This window comes from Lynx canadensis, chromosome F2 (assembly GCF_007474595.2).
Source record: "Lynx canadensis isolate LIC74 chromosome F2, mLynCan4.pri.v2, whole genome shotgun sequence".
In the NCBI taxonomy this organism is placed as follows: Eukaryota; Metazoa; Chordata; class Mammalia; order Carnivora; family Felidae; genus Lynx; species Lynx canadensis.
The window spans coordinates 14,181,409-14,203,700 of NC_044320.2; the positions used below are offsets into that span (position 1 = coordinate 14,181,409).

At 46.5% G+C, this 22,292-nt stretch overlaps 1 long non-coding RNA gene across 1 annotated transcript in view; it reads right to left on the reverse strand.

Annotated features, from left to right (window-relative positions):
- Nucleotides 1–2,447: 2,447 nt before the first annotated feature.
- LOC115506083 overlaps nt 2,448–22,292 on the reverse strand; it is a 30,419-nt gene continuing 10,574 nt past the window's right edge. Inside the window, exons 2-4 of the long non-coding RNA XR_003966217.1 lie at nt 21,585–21,703; nt 18,410–18,994; nt 2,448–2,677 (exon numbers count right to left, since the gene is read on the reverse strand). This is a non-coding gene — a long non-coding RNA (uncharacterized LOC115506083). The remainder of the gene's footprint in view (nt 2,678–18,409; nt 18,995–21,584; nt 21,704–22,292) is intronic.

Genomic DNA, 22,292 nt, shown 5'->3' on the forward strand with positions numbered 1-22,292 from the left:
GCCTGGGTGGCTCAGTCGGTTAAGCGTCCGACTTCGGCTCAGGTCACGATCTCGCGGTCCGTGAGTTCGAGCCCCGCGTCGGGCTCTGGGCTGATGGCTCAGAGCCTGGAGCCTGCTTCGGAGGCTGTGTCTCCCTCTCTCTCTGCCCCTCCCCCGTTCATGCTCTGTCTCTCTCTGTCTCAAAAATAAATAAACGTTAAAAAAATTTAAAAAAAAAAAAGAAAGAAAGAAAATAGACCAGCGGAGAAATGACCCCAAATGAATAGCCCAAGTTGACTCACACCTTATATGTACCCACCTGCACTCCCGTGACAGTCCTTCCTCTGTCTCTTCACATCACTTGCAGTCCCCACAATATCACAGTTAATCTGCGAGATAAGGTGCCAGGCATCGAATGAGAAGATTTGGCTCAGCATGACTCCGCTGCTGACTGAGTGTGTGACTTTTCCAAGCTGCCCACCTGATCAGTGACCTTCAAGTGAGTGTCCCTCAAACACGCAGCAGCTCATGGGTCACTTGAGCTTTGGTGAGGCATTCACACTGGGCAGGAATTTCAACATGGGAGGCACCTACTCCTTAAACAGGTGCTGGTTCCAAGATGTATCTCTTAGCTCCCATCATGGCATCTGCCACTCAACCTTACAGAAAAGAACGGGCAAAGGGAGCATCCATCCACAAATAGTTACAGGACAATCTAGAAATGGCACACACCCCTCCTGGGAACATCCCATTGTCCAGAACCCAGCTATGTGGTCACACTTGGAAAACAGGAAGGCTGAGAAATGAGGTTTCTAGCTGGTGGCCATGTATTCAGCTAAAAATCAAGAGCTTTGGGGCACCTGAATGGCTAGGTCAGTTAAGCATCTGACTCTTAATTTTGGTTCAGGTCATGATTTCATGGTTCATGGGAGCCTTCACATAAGGCTCTGTGTTGACAGCGTGGAGCCCGCTTGGGATTCTCTCTCTTTCCCGCACTGTCTTCCGATCCCCCATTCTTGCTCACATGCTCTCTCTCTCTCTCTGTCTCTCAAAATAAATAAATAAACTGCAAATAAAATTTTTTAATAATAAGGATAAAAATCAGAAGTTTATTATTCAAAGTAAAAAGGCCGAATGGATATTAGTGGAAACCTGTCACATACTTTATATATATCTTTTATATTGTGAACATTTTTTGTGTCGTGATCTTTAAAAATATTATTTTAATATTTTCATAGTTTCAACCACTGTTACATAGTCGTATAAAAATTTACATCATTATTTCCTTCTTGTTGGACATTTATAATGTTAACCTTTTCACAGTATAAATACTGTCGGAAAGAACAAATTCACGTATCTTTTTTTAAATTTTTTTAATGTTTATTTATTTTTGAGAGAGAGAGAGAGAGAGAGAGAGACTGAGTGCAAATGGGGGATGGGCAGAGACAGAGGGAGACACAGAATCCCAAGAAGGCTGTGCTGTGTCAGCAGTGCTGACCGCTCAGAGCCTGACACGGGGCTCGAACCCACAAACTGGGAGATCACGGCCTGAGCCAAAGCCGGACACTTAACCAACTGAGCCACCCAGGCACCCCCAAATTCACTAATCTTTGTGCAATTGTTTGATCATCTCCTTAGGATGAGCTTCTAAAAGGCTTCCTTGAGGCCCCACGACCCAAGTATTTGTCACAGGGACCAAATTAGCCTGAAAAACTGCCGATCCAAGTTCTGAGAGAAGTGAATCTTCCACGTTCTTGGTACACCTCGTGCCTCCCCCATGCCGCCTAGCTTTGGCCAGTTCTTCTAGGCCCGGAGCTGGTTAGGAGCACCAAGGTACTTGGGAGATCATTTGTTTGTAGCTGGAGGTGCCATTGCTGGATGTGTTGAAGGAGTCTGATGTGAAGGACTTGCTTTGAAATTGTGTGCCAGGCACGTCTAGGCCGTTGGTGTGTGTTCTCTTACTCATCAACTCTATTTGATTTTGTTTAACATTTATTTATTTTTGAGAGACAGAGGGCAAGCGGGGGAGGGGCAGAGAGAGAAGGAGACACAGAATCCGAAGCGGGCTCCAGGCTCCGAGCTGTCAGCACAGAGCCCGACGCGGGGCTCGAACCCACAGACCGTGAGATCACGACCTGAGCTGAAGCTGGCGCTTAACCAACTGAGCCACCCAGCTGCACCCCACCCCCCTCCCGCATCAACTATATTTGTATACTGCTCTACAATTTGCAAATACTTAACCACACATGATCTCATTGGCTGGCTCCAACAGTGATTTTTCTGAGACACAAATCTGATAACTACCACTTCTGTGGCTCACACACTTTGAACTAACCATGGCACTCTCGGATTCAAGTCCAAATTCCTTAACATGATTTATACATCTCTATGACTGCTGTATCAATTAGCTTTTACTAAAGAAAAAAAAAAAAACACTCAAAACTTAGCTGATTAAAATACTAGCCATTTATTTAGCTCATGATTTTACAAGGCAGCCACTTGGGCTGGGCTCAGCTGGGCAGTTCTTCTCATGAGCTTTGTTGGGCTCACTCGTGCATCTGTGGGCAACTGTAGGAAGCTTACATGCAGGCATTTTTCAAGCCTCTTCTTTGCATCATATTTATTAATTTCTCATTGGCCGAAGCAAGTCCCATAGGTGATTCAGATTCAAGGGATGAGATGGGAAAGTCGATGACCCCTGTTGATAAGAGGAAAAGAATATGTGGCCATTTTGCCCTCTGCCACGACTTCCTTTTCTTTCTTTCTTTTTTTTTAATTTTTTTTTAACGTTTATTTATCATTGAGAGACAGAGTATGAGCAGGGGAGGGGAAGAGAGAGAAGGAGACACAAAATCTGAAGCAGGTTCCAGGCTCTGAGCTGGCAGCACAGAGCCCACTGTGGGGCTCGAACTCACAAACCGAGATCATGACCTGAGCCGAAGTCTGACGCTTAACTGACTGAGCCACCCAGGTGCCCCAACTTCCTTCTCTAGTCTCCTCTCTTTGGGTCCCTTTTTTCATCTCCACAGACTTCTCCAGCCAAGCTGACCGGCTTATAGCTCCCCATCCTGCCTTGTTCTTCTAGGCTTCCAGGCTATGGTTCAGGCTAATGCCTTGCCTACTATGCTCCTGCATTATTCACCTTAGTCCAGCCGGGCCCCATCCCAGATGTCCCTTCCTCCAGGACGCCTTCTCTCATCTCTAGATAAGAGTAGGTCTTCTTTTTTGGCATTCTGTGTGCTTCCTCTTCCAACCCTTACTAGGCTCTGTTACAAACGTCTGTTTTCTTGTCCCTTCCTCCCACAAGACGGTAAGGGACTTGAGAGCAAGGTTTGTTTACTGTTGCGTACTCAATACCTAGTACCAGATAGTAGGAGCACAGTAGCTATTCATTGGTCTACTGACTAACTGCATATGAATGAGCAGAAGAAAAACAGATACAGGAAAGCCTTTTGCACATCTGTAAGCACCAGACGTATCATGAGGATAGAATCTTTGAGTTGGAGGGGACCTTAGTTACCTTCTTGTCTCTGCATAAATCCTTGGCACAACATGGTTAAAAACTGCTCCTCAGTCCATCAGACACAGCCATAGGGAGGAGAAAGTCTCCTGTTCATCAGAGCTCATTCTATTGCCGAGCTGCTTTCAGGCTTAAAACTCCCTCTTTCGGGTTGAACCCAAATCTAGTGCCTCCTGCCTGTTGCACGAGAGGAGCCTCATGGTAAAGATGAGGCTTCTGTCTGAAGCCTCAAAGGTAAAGATTAACCCATCTCCCACACATCAGGCCTCTTCATCTGAGATCTAGCAACTGTTGCCCTCACCGTCCTGCCAGCCGCCCCTCTGGACATGCCCAAAATGTCTCTGCTTCTCTTGGAAAGTGACATCCAGGGCTGGTCAAGATCTTCCCCGGGGATTGAGAGACGCATCTCTCTGTGAACCAGTCATCAAGACCGTGATGGCAGCAGCGAAGTCTAGGAGTGCTGGGAATCGCAGCTCCCATAGAAACGGAACTCAGGCTCAAATCAAAATATTAGGATGACATTTCTAAAAAGCACGGTTTCATCTGGCACCGGCATGAGGACAACCTGAGTCTTTTTTTCCCCCCTTTTTTCATGCGTTCTTACCATTTGTATCCAGGTCAACCCCCCCCCCCCCCCCCCCCAAAACTCAAACTTGCCAGATTTCGAATACGTGTTTCTGGTAGAAAGTGGCAAGGGATATTGAGGTACATTTCATTATGAACAGATTGTAAGCTTTGGAATGAAGCAAACAGGGGATCGGACAACTAGGTCCAAAATGCAGTAGGTGTGTGCATTAAGGAAGGGACTGAAACTTCCTAAGGCTGTGCCTTTCCTCATCACCCCCCCCATAACTGTTAGGACCACGCGCATATTTAGAGCTCGTCAAGGGTCAGGCTGAGTACACTCATGCATTTTATGCATTTTAACATGTACCCCACTCTAGGAAGAAGGCTCCAGTATTATGCTCGATTCGTAGAAGAGGAAATGGAGACTCAGAATGTTCGTAGAAAGTCATTTGCTAGACTCCACAGAGCTCGTAAGGGGCAGGCCTGGGCCGTAATCCCCAGCTTCTCCAGCTCCAGATCCCCTGCAGCCGTGGAATACTCTAGCAGCCTTTGCACCTGCATCCCCACCTTGAAAGTCAGAGCGGTGGGTGATTCCTGCCAGTGACGGTGACGGAGAGGAGCTGCCACGGCTCCGTGACCACGGGGCTCCCGCGGCAGCTTTGCACCACCCTCAGTGGTGAAGGCCTGGCAAAGGCTGCTCTGCGTAATACTCCGTCCGTCTCTTCAGGGTTTTGCAGCAATGACCAGCTTTGTTGCTATATTGGCACACTTTCCCAGAAATAGATTAGAAAGCAGGGAAAATTTTAAAAACGGGGGTGGGCGGGGGAGAAAACCCACTCTGATGTGTTAGTTTGCTAACGGCCTTAACTCCGTAATAAATAAAGACTGCAAATGGGAAGCAAATGCATGAACTGAAAATAAGCTGGGTGAATCATGGCGTGCAGTTTGTACAGTGTATAAATATTCATGTTAAATTACCTTTTACTCCGACACCATGGTTCTCCTGTGTGCACTTAGGGCTGAGTGGTTTCCGTAGGCCTTAGTTACTGACACAAATGCGTGTGACTTTTGTGAGAGCTCAAGGAGTAACTAAGGACTATTAGCACAGGCCTGAAGAATGTAGGATCCCGGTGTAAGCCCCAGAAGCTCAAGCACCCTCTCTGCTTTTGGCAAGAGAACAGTAATCCATCTCTTGGTCTTTCCTAGTCAACGGAAACTGAGCTGGGGGAAAAAATCCTTAATCTTAGCAACAGCAGGATCTGGTATTTGAGCTGCAGAGCTTAAAGAAAAAAAAAAAAAAAAGCCTTGTTGAAAAGTTCAAATCTAGGTAACTAGTTTCTGAAAGAGTCTTTTGTACGAATTGGAGACAGGCTGCATGGGGAAGGAGGAGTGAGGGCCATGCAGGGAGGTCCCCAAGCTTTCCTGGCTGCTGGGTCTGTTCCCTTCCTGCGAGGAGAAGCATGGCAGCCCCAGGAAGGGCTGGTACCGACTGTCACAGCACTCCGTGGAAAAGCCAACAGGGGGAGTGAGAGTGCCAGGGGTTCAGCTGGCTCAGAGGCCCACATTCCTTCCCTTGTTCTCCTCTGGCCTCCCAGTGACCTTGGGGTTAAACTCCAGTCAAGTCCAATGGCCATGATAACACTTATCTCACTCTGTGCAGCATGAGCGGCTTCCCACCAAAGGCCACACTCTCCGTGTGAGCTGTTGGAATTTCCTTACGAGGACACAGAGAGATGTGTTGCAGTCTTACTCCCCGCCCCCCAGCCATCCCCAAGCGTCCCTACCTAGGAAAGGGAAGTGTGCGGCATACGTAGTTCGTGAGTGATGTGTATGTTTATATCATGCTGGGTAAGTGTCTTCGTGGAAAAAGATTCTACACAGATTGTGTTATACGGACCGGCAGAGTGACTTTCACGTGTTAAACCTGCCTTTCTCCTTTGCCTCATGGGTGCAAATTCATTACATCGGCATTTCCTTCAAATAAGGGTATAGAGTCCATGAAGTTAAAACTTTCTAAGTATAGCTTTGGATGTTTGTTCCAGTTAATTCAACAAGCACTTCCCGAATACCTAGGATGAGGCAGGGATTACATTCAGAGCCAGGAGTGCGAGCATATCTGGTGTGGAGAAGAGAGGAGACTCTCAAGTCGGGCCTGATTCACATTCGGGCTCTGCTACTTGGACCTTGGAGACCTGAGGTAAAAATGCTGAAACTTTTGGTGTCTAAAGTTTCTTCACCCATAAAGTGTGTTCACAATGCCCCAGAAGGCAGATGGGAGGGTTCAACGAGAGAGCATGTCTAGAACCGAAGAGACTTTCTGCATTTTGCTGGTATTAAATCCCAGGTGCTACCTGCACAGAGGGCACAGCCTAACAGGGGGCCTTTTGGGCAGATGGGAGCATCTCAGGGTGCGAATCTTGAATAGAGCGTGACTGCAGTTCTAGGGAAGGACAGACACAGGGAAACTAAAGAGAGAGATGCTGGTGTGGGGCAGAAGGGCAGCCTTCCAAAGAAAGGACCGGCAGGAACAAGCAGAAGGAGGTGGGAACCTGAAGGCTATGTTCAGAGAAGTTGTGTCAATCCGTGACACTTGGATATAGGAGGATTGGGAAATATTTCTATTTCCTGTGGGTGTCAGAGAACCTTCGTGGAGTATCTCTTGCTCCCTATGACTGGAGCATTTATGGATGTTTATAATAAAATATATAATTAATTAATAAAAGTAAATAAAACATAAAATAAAATAGATTTCAAGAGACAGAGTCATATATTGAGTACCCACGGGTCTTTTGCATACATGATTTCCTTTCATTCACTCCAAATGACGCATGAGAAAAATATTGTTATCTCACCTTAACAAATGAGGAAACTGAGGCTCAGAGAGGTGACACAGCTCACCCAAGTTCACACCATCAGTGAGAGGTGGAACTGGGGTGCCAAACCACCTTGACTAATGAACTCTGGCTGTAGGCAGAAGCAGGGCGGGCAACCTTCTCCGTGCAAAAAAAGACTCACCTGTTTTCTGTATGTTTGTTAATCTATAGAATATTCCTGGGAGGTAAGACACAGAATTCACAGAAATCTTAGGTACCACGGCTTGTTCATGCTCACACAGAAAGTTAAGGCAGAAGAAGGACCACATGTAGGGTGCCTGGGTGGCTCAGTCATTAAGCGTCCAACATTGGTTGAGGTCATGATATCATGGCTTGTGGGTCTGATCCCCACATCAGGCTCTCTGCAGTCAGCACAGAGCCTGCTTAGGATCCTCTGCCCTCTCTCTCTCTGTCCTTCCCCTGCTTGTGCTCTCTCTCAATCTCTCTCAAAAATAAATAAACACTTAAAAAAAAAAAAAAAAAAAGGACCCTGTGGAAGGTCTGTGAATACCAAGACCGGAGATGGATGTATCTCTATGAGTCAGCCTCTTTGATGATAAGAGCTCGTATCATCTTCATACATTACATTCCACACATTCTGCACCTTGGCAAGTGAAGTCCCCATGTTCTGCCCCTCCAATAACCCAAATAACTCTTATTCTCTTGAGAACCATTGCTTTAGTGATTAGTAGCTTAAATCACATTTTCTCTGTAACAGCACATTTCCACACAACCTGAAACGGCAGAGAAAAAGATGAGAGAAGCACAGAAAGTGGGGTGGGTTCAAAGAAGTGTTTGAGCATCCCTCAGCACAGGAGACACAACACTTAAATTTTCCTTTTAGACCCACAGAAGCACAAACTCATCATTCTTTGGGCTTGGGGAGGGACCACATGCCTAACCCCAATTATTCCAGTTGGGCCCTGCTTCGTGCACTTAGCCCTAAAACGTCACCAACTCTTGAACCTTTGATAGAGAAAACAGAAATACTAACAGTCATGGTTAACTGTCCGTAAATACTCAGTGCCAGGAACGGTGCCGAAGGCCTGAAGGTCATTGCATGATGTAATCAGCTCAGCCATGCCGCGAATTGCTTTGTGCTGGACATCTTCCCTTCACCCACCACGGCCACCCTCCCCACCCCCCGCCTCCACTTTGCTCTCCACCCCGGGAGGTTGGTGGGTACAGCTAGTATCACCTGCCCTCAATGCCCTCAGCTTCTCCTTGGGTTTGGCCAATAGGCAGCCTCGGGAGAACAGGGTTTTGGAGAAAGGAAAGTAAGAAGGGTCAGGTTCTCTTCCTGTGAGGCCATTTCTGGTAGACTAAGGTCTTGGCTTTTCTCAAAGAGGCCTTTTCTAAGCACCTCTTCCTCCTTCTGATTCCTGTCACTTGTCTCTTCCCTCTTTCCTACTAGCTTATGTGTAGCCACAGCTTTATGCAACTAACCTGAGTTACCTCACTAGCTTGTGTGGCTTCCATGTATTTATAGCTTCTCTTTTTGTAAATAAGCCCTGTTTGAATGACCCTAACTTGAGGGTGGCGCCTATTTCCCATCAGGATCCTGATAAAGGTACTATTATTATACCCATTTTACAGACAGGTCTCAGAGAAGTAAAGCAACTTGTCCAAGAGCTCCCAGAACTGGGTATCAAAACCAGATCTGCCTAAGTCCAGAGCCCACGTTCTTAACTGCTCTACTGGAACAGCAATAAGTGGTTCTGGACAACGCAGGCCAGCTGGGAACCCTGGGGGATGTGGCCTCGAGCACCTCCTCATGGGAAAGTGCGGTGGGCAGAATGGCACAGGGCAGACAGTGCATACTTGCCAGCCTCCTTACCAGGCAGGGAGAAAAAGAAAGTGGGCAAAAGACAGACATCCTCACTGGCCTACTGCCCCCGGAATCCCGGACTCGCTCTACGATGCCGGGACAGACCACATCTGCTGGTGCAGAGAGGCTATGAGGGGACAGCAGACACATTTAAATCCTGGTTGGGAATCGTATTCCAGACGCCCATCAGCCTTTCTCTAAGGGTCCTGGCTGAACCAAGAGAGGCTCCCACTGGGGCCCTTGGACGAGGACAGGCTATGGTTGATTCTTTATTCCAAAAGGAAAATCAGGGGCTACATTTGATCCCCAACATCTCATTCATTCACTAGTCCCTGGGAGAATTCATAGCCAGAACTAACTAAAGATGCTGCTTGCATCTGAGCAGGTCTGACCTCAGCGTGCTGGTTTCTGTCTTCCACCCCAGGAAGCCGAATGATCTTTATTTAATTCTGCAACATTGAGCCTCCCTCTGCAGAGTGAGGAATTTATCATCTCAGGCCTCAGATTAAGTGAAAAGAATGTTTTAGCCAAAATAGTTACATATATGCATTTCCATAAATTACTTTACCATAACTTAGGAAGAAGTCTACTTCCTCTGACTAAAGCCAAAAAGATTTTAAGCGAGGATTCTCAACAGTGCCTTCTTCCAAGTAGTTCTGTTACCTCTGACACCTATCTTGGCAGCCGCTGCCCTCAATTACATTGATAGGTCATCTCCTGCACTAGAAAGTGAGGTACAGATCATGTACCTCCTTCCTCTCTCCATCCCTCGCCCAACACAACGCCTGGCATACAGCAGGCACTCAATACATATTACAGGAGGAACACACACGGATGCCTCAGAACACCCTGCGAGAGCTGCCGTTGGAGTGCGTTCTGCGATTATATGTTGACTCATCAGCCTCATCGACGAAGGGAGACACCATATTCTATTTATTTTTATAACTTCCCTGTTTGGAATACCATGACTGCTCAAAATACATTTTGCAGGAAGAATGGAGACGGAAGACGCAGCACGCAAGAAATAAAGCTTCGTTGTCTTTGACCCTCTTGCATTGCGTGGAGATACTTAGACAGCCCTTGGGGTTGGGGTCAGAGAGTCATATCCACCGTATGCCCCCATCATTCCAAAAAGGGCTACATTTCCATCACGGAGTTGCCTTATGGGGAGGACAGTGGAAAAGAAGAGTCTGATAAGCAGGATTCGGGTGGAGCTGGTCACAAGAGTAGCAGTTTTTTCCCTCACCCAAGTCTACTCTGACTTATTCCTGAGATCTCGGGTCAAGTGCCCCTTCCTATAGGCAACTATCCCTGGCTCTCCAATAGCAGTCGTGTTGCCCTCCTGCAGAGCACGTCGTTCTGTAGGGAACTGTATATTCCCTGGCATGACCTGTTTGGTGAGCGCCTGACTCTCCTGAAAGTTCCATCAGTTGCAGCTGTTTTGTTCATTATTCTAGTCCCAGTGTGAAGCGTGACATCTTCCAACAAGGTGTCTAGTAAATAAGTGCTGAATTAATATATGAATGAATGAATGAATGAACAAATTGTCACTCTGTGCTCAACTCCTACTGGACCACGTTTTCTCATTCCTGTCCGATGTTCTTCCTCTTAATACTAGCCATTTTAAATATTGTCTTTTATGTGCATGTAGGAATTGAGGTTTTCTGTGAACCAATCATTCTTGCCCACCCTTACATCTGTTTACATGGGTGGCCTCCCCAACATCTTGGTCGCCTCATAAAATAAAACCATAAAAATCAACAAATCAGGAGACTACAGATGCTGGCAAGGATGTGGAGAAATGGGAACCCTCTTACACTGTTGGTGGGAATGCAAACTGGTGCAGCCGCTCTGGAAAACTGTGGAGGTTCCTCAAAAAGTTAAAAATAGATCTACCCTATGACCCAGGAATAGCCCTGCTAGGAATTTACCCAAGGGATACAGGACTGCTGATGCATAGGGGCACTTGTACCCCAATGTTTATAGCAGCACTTTCAACGATAGCCAAATTATGGAAAGAGCCTAAATGTCCATCAACTGATGAATAGATAAAGAAGCTGTGGTTTATATACACAATGGAATACTACGTGGCAATGAGAAAGAATGAAATATGGCCTTTTGTAGCAACGTGGATGGAACTGGAGAGTGTGATGCTAAGTGAAATAAGCCATACAGAGAAAGACAGATACCATTTGCTTTCACTCCTATGCAGATCCTGAGAAACTTAACAGAACACCATGGGGGAGGGGAAGGGGGGAAAAATGTTACAGAGAGGGAAGGAGGCAAACCGTAAGAGACTCTTAAATACTGAGAACAAACTGAGGGTTGATGGGGGGTGGGAGGGAGGGGAAAGTGGGTGATGGGCATTGAGGAGGGCACCTGTTGGGGATGAGCACTGGCTGTTGTATGGAAAACAATTTGACAATAAATTATATAAAAAGAAATAAAAAGAAGAAAAGAAAAAATTACAAAATAACAATAAAGAAATAAAAATTCTTATCCTTTAGGGAAAATAAATAAATCAATAAATGGGGGGGAAAAGGCATAAACTCTAAACTAGTGTTGTTGTTGTTTTCTAAAGCAGTGGTTTTTACACACGCTTTCCCTAGAAGACCTCTTTTAAAGTCTGCACCCAACAAACTGTGCTATATCCATTCAATGGAATATTATCCAGTGATAACAAGAAATGAGCTATCAAGCCACAAAAAGACATGGCAAAAAACTTAAGTGCATAGTGCTCAGTAAAAGAAGCTGATCGGAAAAGTCTACATGTTGTATGATTGCCACGGTATGACACAGGGAATGCTATGGGGACAGTAAAAAGGCGGGGTTTCCAGGAGTTCGGGGAGGGCTGACTAGATGGAGCACAGGGCACTTGTAGGACGGTGAAACTATTCTCTATGACACTATAATGTGGATACACGACATTATGAGTTTGTCAACACTCATAGAATGTACAGTAATGAGTGAACCCTAATTTAAACCATGGGCTTTAATAATAATGTATCAGTATTAGTTCATCAGTTGTAACCAATGTACCACACTAATGCCAGATGTTAATAATAGAGGAAACTGGGGAGTGGAGAGGAAAGGGATCATGGGAACTCCGATTTCTGCTCAGTGTTTGCGTGAATCTAAAACTGCTCTAAAAAAGTCTACCAATTTTTAAAAACCTGCATCCTGGCTGGTCACTCAATATATAAAATATAAGAACAGGCAGATCCTGGCTGAGGTAGGAGTGCAGTCCTGCCTACTTTATACCCACAGGCACATCTCAGATCTTACTCTCCTCCTTGTGGGTCCCTGAGATACCACTGTGGAAAAATCCCCACTGTACTAGGCAGTTACGTGAACTCTTCCTTGGCTTTGCCTACCCCCCAGCTGCCATCCCCATCCCCAGCACCACAAGTGTGCCCTACATAGTCTGAACTGGCTCCTTGCTCCGTAGCCCAGCCTGGAAACCCACCCCAGGCCCACGGTGCTGTTTTAGAAAGGCACGTGGTTCTCCTGTGGCTTCTCACAGGCCATAGCACAATTGGCCTGTTTGAAACTCTGTTCTTCTCATTTTGGCTCTTCCATTGCATTGGCTGAGAAATCCCAGTTTGGTCCCAGCCATCTCCCAGAAAAGGTCTATCCAGGACCCGTGGGTATGGGAGACCACGGAGGAGTGTGGCGAGAGGACACGTGGAGTGTAAAACTGGGTATGCGTGAAGCCAGACGGTTCTCATGTTCCAAAGTCACCGCCAAGACTCCTCAGCAGTCCTACGTATAAACACACTCTAACTGCTAACAAAGAGTCCAAAAGATTTGAACTCAACAACCCCTTGAAGGCAAACCGGAGCCTGTTAACTAGAAGCGGTGACACCACAATCATTGGCAAATGTTTGCTGGGCAGAAGGGGAGGCCGTGAGATGCCGCAGGGCACCGAGACCGTTAGGGCCCCGGTTCCACCGATTAATGGAGTGCTTCTGAGTAGTGGTTGTGTCTGGGAGAGTCTCTGAGATGAGCCCCCGGCTGCACCGGCTAAGTAAGGCCCCTGGAAAGAGGAGAGCAAGCTCATGCCGTTCTGCAGCAGGGAAGCAGGCGACACAGCATCTCTATGGCTACCCAGCAGAGCCTGCCACAAAGCCTTTCAGGAATCTCCGCTATTTCTGGAAACTGGATCGCATTCCCCAAAGGCCAGCATTCCTACACTGCATGTGCCCTCAGTGGTTGCTTCTCTTGATTGTCCCTCACTCCAATTAAAAAGGCCAGAGTGGGCCCTGACACTCCGCTCCTGCTGGGGCCCCTCAGTGACACTCACCTGGAAAGCCATGCAAAGCAGAGGCAATCCCAGCAATTTTCATGCCCATATACTCACAGATCATAATGTGAAATGTCAGTTATTAGCATACTCTCGAATTCCTAACGGGAATGGAGGGGGGAAAAAAATAGACCCTCATTGATATGACCAATGGGCCACTTAAGGACTCAGGTCTTTCTTCTTTTGCTCTCCTGGGTTCTGTTATCCCAACACAATCTCAGGGGCAGGTGAGTGACAAGACAATGTACTTGCTATTGTATATTTGCCACAAAGAACACCCAGTTAGAAAGAAACCTTCCCACTGGGGCCAGCAGTGGATGTTGGTCTGCATTTTTTCAAAGAAAATAGGGGAAATGTGTAGATTGGTTTAGTGTTTTGGAAAACGATAGAAACTGCATTTATTACAACCAACCCCCCCTCCTGACCGGCTAACAAAACAAACAAAAAAATATCCACAGAAGAGTCCGTGAGGCTTTCTGTTCAAATGGCCCCTAAAATTGTCTGTGCAACTATAGCGGTCTTTTCTGGACAGCAGACCTCTATTATTCCGGAAGAGACACCACTTTGTTTCTAGGGTAGCGTCTCCAAAAATTGCTCTATCGGCAACCCCTGTCCAAATATGCCATTTAGAGGCAACTGCCAGAAATGGTACCCTTATTGCTTAGCCAGAGGAAGGGCATTTCACCGAAAGTAGATCAGTCAGAGTTCTTCCCAGTGGCATTCAGAATGGCACTGAAAGGGGAAAGACCCTTTTCCCTTTGCTGGGAAATTGAGAAAGGTGATTCCTGGAGCTGAGGGCAGGTGTGGGTCCAGGCTCAGGGGAAGGCTTTTGCCTAAAGGAATGAGGAAGACAAGTAGAGAAGAGCAAGAACGTGATAGAGAGAACCGGCTTAAGGTACACGTGGGAGACTTAAATCCTGTCTCCTCGTATACACAACCTGCACAGTCCCCTCCCATGCTGATTCGCATCTTGGCCACAGGACTCGCTGAGGCTGGTGGGACACCAGCAAATGTGATACGATAGAGGCTTGGAACGCATTTACATGTTGGGACCTACTCTCTCCCTTGCTGCTTTTAGAACTTGGTCAGCATGTGAAGAAGCCCGGGCTAGCCTAAGGAGACAAGTGGCTCAGCCAATAGACAGCACCATTTGCTGGACATAAAAGGAAGACCCTCGTGGATCATCTGGCCCCAGTTTTGTCACATGAGCGATACCAGAGATCAGCAGAAGAAGTATCAAGTTGAGCCCAGACCAAATGATGGTTCACGGAGCTATGAGCAAATGAAAGGGTGGTTGTGTATTTCTCCATGTTTTAGAGTGGTTGTGTTGCTCAACAATAAATAACTTGTGACTCTCTGGGACCTTCCTGCCACCATGTGAAGAAGGTGACAGTAGGACCAGCAACCATGTAGACAAAGATCGGAGGCATCTCAAAGATCTCAGCTATGCCAGCCATCTGGCTAAGGTCACAGATGCAACACTAAGCCCAGCTGACACCATATGGAGCACAGGTGAGTCTCTCAGATGAGTTGCCAATCTACAGATTCATAAACAAATAGATGCTTACTTAAACTTTATAGGACAGCAAATTTTGGAGTGGCTTGTTTTTCAGCAAAAGCTAACTCGTATAACTTTCTCGAAGCCACCCATTTTTGCCTTTCTCCTAAAGCTACTGTCTTCTCCATTTTGCCCAATCTGCTGTGCAAGACTGTTCAGTGCATTCTTCATATCCAATCACTCCTCCTCCTTTGTCTGAAAAATTGATTTTGTGTAGGGGAGGCAATGTATCACCTCTAAATACTCTGTCCATTTCCCTTGCAGCTAGAAGTAGTTATATGACACACAGTTGAAGCCTTTAAGAGGGATATACCAATTGAGGAGGTAGACCATATCCCTTCCACTTTCCCACTTCCTTACTAGAATATAGATGTGATGACTGGAGCCACAGCAGCTCTTTTAAGACCAGGTGTTTTTACAAAAAGGGAAAAAAATCCCAAAGATACCAGACCTTATATTGTTGAGCCGTTAAAGCAATGACAGTGACCACCTACCTCCAGAATTGTTGTCCGAGAAAAACAGAAAATTGGTTTCAAGACACTGTTTAAAGTGAGCTGCTGTTTCACACAGCCAAATCTGATTGTAAGAGAAAGGAGTTAGATTTCTGTCACTTGTGACCTGACCAGTGCTGATCAGTGATCTGGTCTTTCCCCTACGGAGTCCTGTGGTCGGCTCTCCAGGTACCTTTAAGGTACATTGCTCCCCCTTCTCTCTGGCTCATGTGCCAACACAGTCATTTCCCTCTTTCACCTTAAAACAGGAAAAATAGGTAAATATTTTCAGAAAGTACTTCATTAAAACCCAAAGAAAACACAAATAATTGCAACAAATATAAACAGCATGAAATTGCCCTGTTCCTATCACATCTGATCCTCAACTCAACAGTTAAGCTTTATGAGCCCCCTACTCTAGTCTCTTTATGGCAGTGGTTCTCAAAGAGGAGTCACCAAACTAGAAGCATCAGCATCACCTGAGAACTTGTTAGAGATGCAGATTCCCAGGCCCTACCCCAAACCTACGGAACCTAAAGCTCTGGGGATGGGGGCTAGCAACAAGTGTTCGAACAATGCTTGCAGGTGATTGTGATGTAGCCAGGGTTGAGAGCCACGACCTCATGATAAATATTTGCCAATATAATAAGACAATAGCCCGAGCTCCTTTTTTTTCTCTTTTTTAAATTTTTTCAATGTTTATTTACTTTTTGAGAGACAGAGGGAGCACAAGCGGGGGAGGGACAGAGGGAGAGGGAGACAGAATCCGAAGCAGGCTCCAGGCTCTGAGCTGTCAGCACAGATCCTAATGTGGGGCCTGAACCCATACAACATCATGACCTGAACGGAAGTCAGACGCTCAACCGACTGAGCCACCCAGGCGCCCCCCCACCCCACCCCCACCTCAAGCTCCTTTTCTTTAGACAGTATCGGGTAAAGCCTAGGGTTTGGAATCAAAGAGAATCTGGTGTCAAATTGTGAGTCTGCCATATTAGCTGTGACATCCGGGGCCAGCTGATTAACCCCTAACTTCGTTATGGTCTCAAGTTCATTCGCAGGTAAAATTCACTACTTGTTGGATTGTTTAAGACCTGCAAAATGCCTACCCACCATCCGGCCCAGGGCAGGTATTAAATACAGTCAGGTAACTCTGCCTTTAAAGCCTGCACCTTGGTTCTGTGGCCACAGGTCAGTCCCAGCAACAAATGTTTGGTACCTGCAGCCAAATTACTTTCAAAACTAAAAAAGAAGTTCCGTAAGTCCAGTTCAAATCTCCCAATGCTCCTACTAAATACTCCCCTTCCAGCCACGTGCCAAGACGGAGAGTCCACCTCATTTCTTAACTGATTTTCTGGAATTACCAGCACTCATCACGCCCCAGTGGTCTGGTCTTTCCTGGCTGAGGTTGGAGAAACAGCCCCCCTCTAGGGCATTTCCATCCTCCACACCTCAGGGGCCTTCCTTCAGTCTACTTCTTTCTGATGAACCCTAAACAGCCTTTAACTGTATTATAAATACTTTGCGAGTTAATCACATTCAGAAACAATCATCTGCTCGGAGGAACCAATTCAGGAACAGTGGAGTGTAAGAGAGACACTTGACCACAGTTTATTTTTTTTAATTTATTTTTGCTTTAAGTTTACTGTTTTGAATAAGGAATCCATACCCATGATTAAAAGATTCAAAAAATATAAAAGAGGATATTATGCAAAATTATTCTCTTTCGTACCTCTGGCACTCAGATCCCTACCCAGAGGAAACTATGCTTCCCAGCTTTGTGAATGAACTTTCAGAATAGTCTACGTAAGGAAAAATCATGGGGAAAAAATATATAGTGATATATATATATGTATATATATATATGCGCACATATATATACGTATATATACACACACATATACATTACTCTGGTTTCCAGAAAAGTAATATATTATACATACCGTCTGCACCAAGAATATGGAAAGCATGGGCAGAGGAAGACTGAGTAACAGAAGACAGTCGTAATCTTCAAAGTCCTCTATGGGGATGCCGGAGAGTTTGGATGATATCATCTGCAACGTAAAAGAACCTTATCCTATGTCTCTTGTGTCTCTGGCTACACACACTCTCTTGATGATTGTATCTGTGTGTGCATGAGTGTGCACGTATGTGTGCCTTACTCTGCAAACCCACAAACACGACCACGCCATCTTTAGGATCAGCGTTGTCAATGGCGCCGGCCTGGTCACTCATCCGTTGCAGGTTAGACTTCTAGGCTCCGGGATGAGTTGCCTCTTGAAGGCCCTGTGACTGGCTCCCTATTCACTTTTCTCAACCCAAGGCTGTGTACTGGGGACTCACACGTGACGTTGCTCAAGCCTTAAGCCCAGTCTACCTGACTGCACACCTCCTCCTCCTGTACCTCTGACGCCACTGATGAGCAGCTGATGGGAATCTTAACTGTCTCTCCCCATGTTTTACAGTTGGGGAAAATGAGAGGCAGGCCCAGGCCTAGGGAAATGCCCAAAGGCACACGGATAGCAATATACCCTGGCTCAGGACACTGGGATCAGCTTGGGCTTTGCTACACGTGAGCTGTGTTTTCTTGGTTCTGGGGCCTCAGTCTGAGTATCTGGGAAGGGGATGATAATAATTACATACAGAATAATTAAGATTATAAAAAATATATATGCAAAACACTAAATATGTACACTCTAGAATAATAAGCTTTCCAAATTTTAAGTTGCACCCCAATATTTTTAAAGAGGTTCAAAAACAAACAGAAAAAAATGGGGTGCTTGGGTGGCTCAACCAATCAGTTAAGCATCAGACTCTTGATTTTGGCTCAGGTCATGACCTCCCGGTCGTGAGATGGAGCCCCGCGTTGGGCTCCATGCCGGGCATGGAAGCTGCTTAAGATTCTCTTTCTCCCTCTCCCCAACTCGTGCATGCACACTCTCTCTCTCTCTCTCTCTCTCTGTAAAAAATAAACAAAGGGGCATCTGAGTGGCTCAGTCGGTTTGAGCATCCGACTTCGGCTCGGGTCATGATCTCGTGGTCCATGAGTTCAAGCCCTGCATCGGGCTCTGTGCTGACAGCACAGAGCCTGGAGCCTGCTTCAGATTCTGTGTCTCCCTCCCTCTCTGCCACTCCCCCGCTCACACTCTGTCTCTCAAAAATAAACTTAAAAAAAAAAAAAAAAAGAAGAAGAAGTGGAAGGTATGGGAGAGACAGCCAACTAGTTCCTGGAGCCCAGTGAAGGCTTCCTTCCCTGGAGGTGCGATGAGCAACTAGGAACACTGGACACTTACCTACTTGCCGTTGACGGTGTAAAGGGAGAGCCAGGGCGTAGGTGACTGCTGCCCCAAGGCCAAGCACGAGGTGAAACAGAAACTCACATTTCCAGGCATGTCTCCTCAATCATGCCCAGGGATCCCACGGAGCTACTCAATATGCCACCGAAGCGCTGTGGTCACTTTCACTTCTGGGCTTCCAGATGCACAGGAACACAAGAGTCCCCCTCCTCTGCACCCAGGCCGGTCCTTCCACCTTTCATACTCAGGCCCGGGCATGACCGCTAGATGAAGTCTCCAGAGAAATAAGGCTCTGAGGATAATTTGTCAAGCACGCGATTCGGCGGCAGGGCAGGGAATCTTTCCTGACTTCTGCAGATAGGGGCTTACATCACAGCATGAAATTTGTTTACCCTTATCTTAGCACACAAGAACAAATTATCTCACCCTTGTTATAAATCCAGCAGCACTGCCTCTGTGAGGAGGTTTCCACGTAAATCTCCAGCAAACTCTACTTGGCTGACTGTTCCCTTTGTCTGCTGCCTTTTCCTGGCCCCAGCTCACAGGAACGTTAGCCTCACCAGTAGACACGCTGGTTTTCATCTGTAGAGATAACAGAAGAAAAGAAGGCAATCCAGGCCGTGACTCTGAAACCCGACAGAAACCCCACCAGGCAGAGCAGAGCGTGTGTCCTCTCTCCCAGCCGAACTGCCATGGGTCCCTGACCCAGAGAGTCCCAGTGAGATCTGCCCTCAACCTCCTGGGAAACCAGAATTTCCCAGTTTGCAGGGCCTCTTGTAGTCTTACTTGTTCAGGACGGGGGCCAGTATGAACAGATGGTCCTGAGTGGGGTGAAGAACCTGTCCAAGTGGGTTTTTAAATGGCCTCAGCGGCCATTTAAATAACGTGGATCAAACAGGGGAAGGGGGCCATACAGCTAAAAAAAAATGTGACCGTTGACGGGGTTTTGGGCTGACGGTGGGATTCGGGGCCGATGGTCAAGAAAGAATGCTTGAAGATGTCTTTGGTGCAAAAGGTGACTTTATTAAAGCATGGGGACAGGACCTGTGGACAGAAAGAGCTGCTTTCTTTCTTCTATACGCTTCAGGTTCAGAGGGGGTTAGGGACAGTGTAAGTCTCTAAGGAATTTTGGAAGCAAGGTTTCTAGCACCTTGAGAAGCTAGCTGTTGGTAGGAAAACGTCATTTATTACTGTTTAGTAAAACCTCAGTCATGAGACCCTTCAGATGTATATCAGGGGCCATATGCATGGAGTATAATTGCCAGCATATACTTGGGAGTTAAAGATAAAGGAGGTTTGCAAAGGAATTTTTATGTGTTTGAGGAGACTCACAGGAAAATTCCCTTTTGCCCCTAGCAAAGTGTCATCATCGAGGCAGCTGAGCTCCTAGAGGAAGGTCACTCTGCCTGTTTCAAGGACTTGTGAATGGGCTGTAGGCAGTAAGGAAATTTAGTTTTTCATTTGCCTTTGTTTCTGCATCACCATGGCCAGCACTCAAACCCCCTTACATCTTGATGAGGGTGTTATTAGGGCTCCAGGAAACGGAGTCTATAGGTTGCTGGAGATTAGGCTATGGATAAGATTGCCTTTTTCTTGCCCTTTACTCAATTATCTGTAAACTGAAAGAGACTCCTATCAGTTTAACCATTTATTTTCTGTCCTTTCCTTTGTTCTTAGGCAGCGGGAGCGCCTGAGGAATATCACATATATTTCACCCTCGGGGGGTTGGCGGGGGAGGCGGGTAGGCAGCGGGGCTGGCTTGTGCTTTTGCCCTCTGCTTGCCAAATGCTCCCTTATCAACCATCAAAGTAAACGTCCTTGGCCTGGATGCTTAGGCCTCAAAGACAATAGGCTGGCTTAGAAAAAAAAAATTTTTTTTTAATCATTAACAATAACAATAGCTCAGAGCCATTACCTTACAACGCAGGGCTCAATAGGACTCAGCTCATCTGGCTTTAACTCTCCACGTGTATTACCTGGCAGGGCTCACAGTAGCCCAGAGAGGGGTGCACTGTTCACACTAGGGAACTGAAGCACAGAGAGGTTAAGTGAGATGCCCAGGGTCACACAGTAGTAAGAGATAAGAGCTTGATGAAAGCAGGTGGTCAGACTTCAGAGCCTATGTTCTGAGACAGTGCTTCCTACGTGCTAACGTGCACAAGAATCGCCTGGTGACCTTGCTAAACTGCAGGTTCTGATTCAGTAGGTTGACTAGGAAGTGGGAGCCTGGGGGCCTGAGAGCCTGCATTTCCAATGAGCTCAGCTCCCAGGTGAGGACCATGCTGCCAGGTGAAAGACCACACACTGGGAGGAGGGGCAGTCTGACCCAGCACTGATGAGGGAGCAGAGGCAAGCTAGGGGCAAAGCACAAGCTAATAACACCCCACACCCAGGTGTGGTATATGTGATATTCCTCTGGCAGTCCCGCTGCCCAAGAACAAAGGAAAGGGGAAAAAACCCAAATGATTAACTGATCGAGATCACAGTCTTGCAAGACAGGAGTCTCCATCAGTTTATAAATATCTTAGTGAATTACAAGAAAAAGACAATCTTATCACTAGCCTAATCTCTAGACACCTGTAGACTCAGTTTCTGGAGCCCCAACACCACCTTCCCCTCCCTAGTGATATGGGGAAAAAGGCAAGAAGGAAGGGTCAGGTAAAATTAAATTTCCTTATAACTGCAGCCCATTGACAAATACTCAAGGCAAGTACAGAGTATAACATTTCTCCGGGAACTCCCTACCGTCATAATGTTAAAGCCTTACTAGAGGAAAAACACACTTAGCTTCACAATAGCTAGGCCTCTGATGTCTTATGAGTCTCCTGTAGCATAAGAAGTCCCCCTAGGGGCTCCTGGATGGCTCAGTCGGTTGAGCGTCCGACTTTGGCTCAGGTCATGATCTCACGGTTTGTGAGTTCGAGCCCCACGTCGGGCTCTGTGCTGACAGCTCAGACCCTGGAGCCTCCTTCAGATTCTGTGTCTCCCTCTCCCTCTGCCCCTAACCCGTTCGTACTCTGTCCCCATCTCTCTCAAAAATTAAATAAACGTTAAAAAAAAAAAAGTCCCTCTGGAGGCCTCCCTTTTGACCTCACCTCCCCCAACTCCATAAGATATAAACAGTGCAGCCCTTCCTGCCCACAGGTCCTGTCCCCTGCTCTAATAAAATCACCTTTTTTGCACCAAAGACGTCTCAAGAATTCTTTCTTGGCCATCAGGTCCGGACCCCCATCACTCCAAAACCCCATCGGCACTCTAAAGTGGAATGGGAGTAGGTCCACCAACTGTTACCTGTCCACAGGGAAAGAACAAAACTGGGAGTGAACCACTCGAAATTCTAGAACTATTTGACAACTATTGCATATCTGTAAATCTAATACTCACTTTTTAAAAATTAGGGCTTGTACTCCTGTTATTATTTTTACTTCATTCTTCTGGTAATTGGTATCCATGTTCTTTTGCAAAGGTACCACGCACAAGAAGTTAGAAATTATAAACAAAGCAAGCCAACAAAACAAACAGCCTGGTCCTTCCCCACAGATAATGGGAAAATTCCTTCTCGCAATTACAAAACTGTACTGACTCCCCAATCGACGGGAAGTCTAGGACCATGGGATAAATGTCTGTCTTCCCCACCTCAATTTCGCTTCTCATTCGTTCCATTTTCTTGTGGTTTTTGGAGCAGTTCTGGCATATCTAGCCTCTCATGCAGAGGAAAACTGCCATCCATAAATAAAACCCCTCATGTAATGTGAATTCTGTTTTGTGCCTTCCTACTAGTTTTAGAACATATGCCCAGTCACTCACCTCTCTGAGGCTCCTTTTCCTCATCTGTAGAAGAAAGCCCACCCACCGTGTGGCAAAACGAGGTGAAATGCTG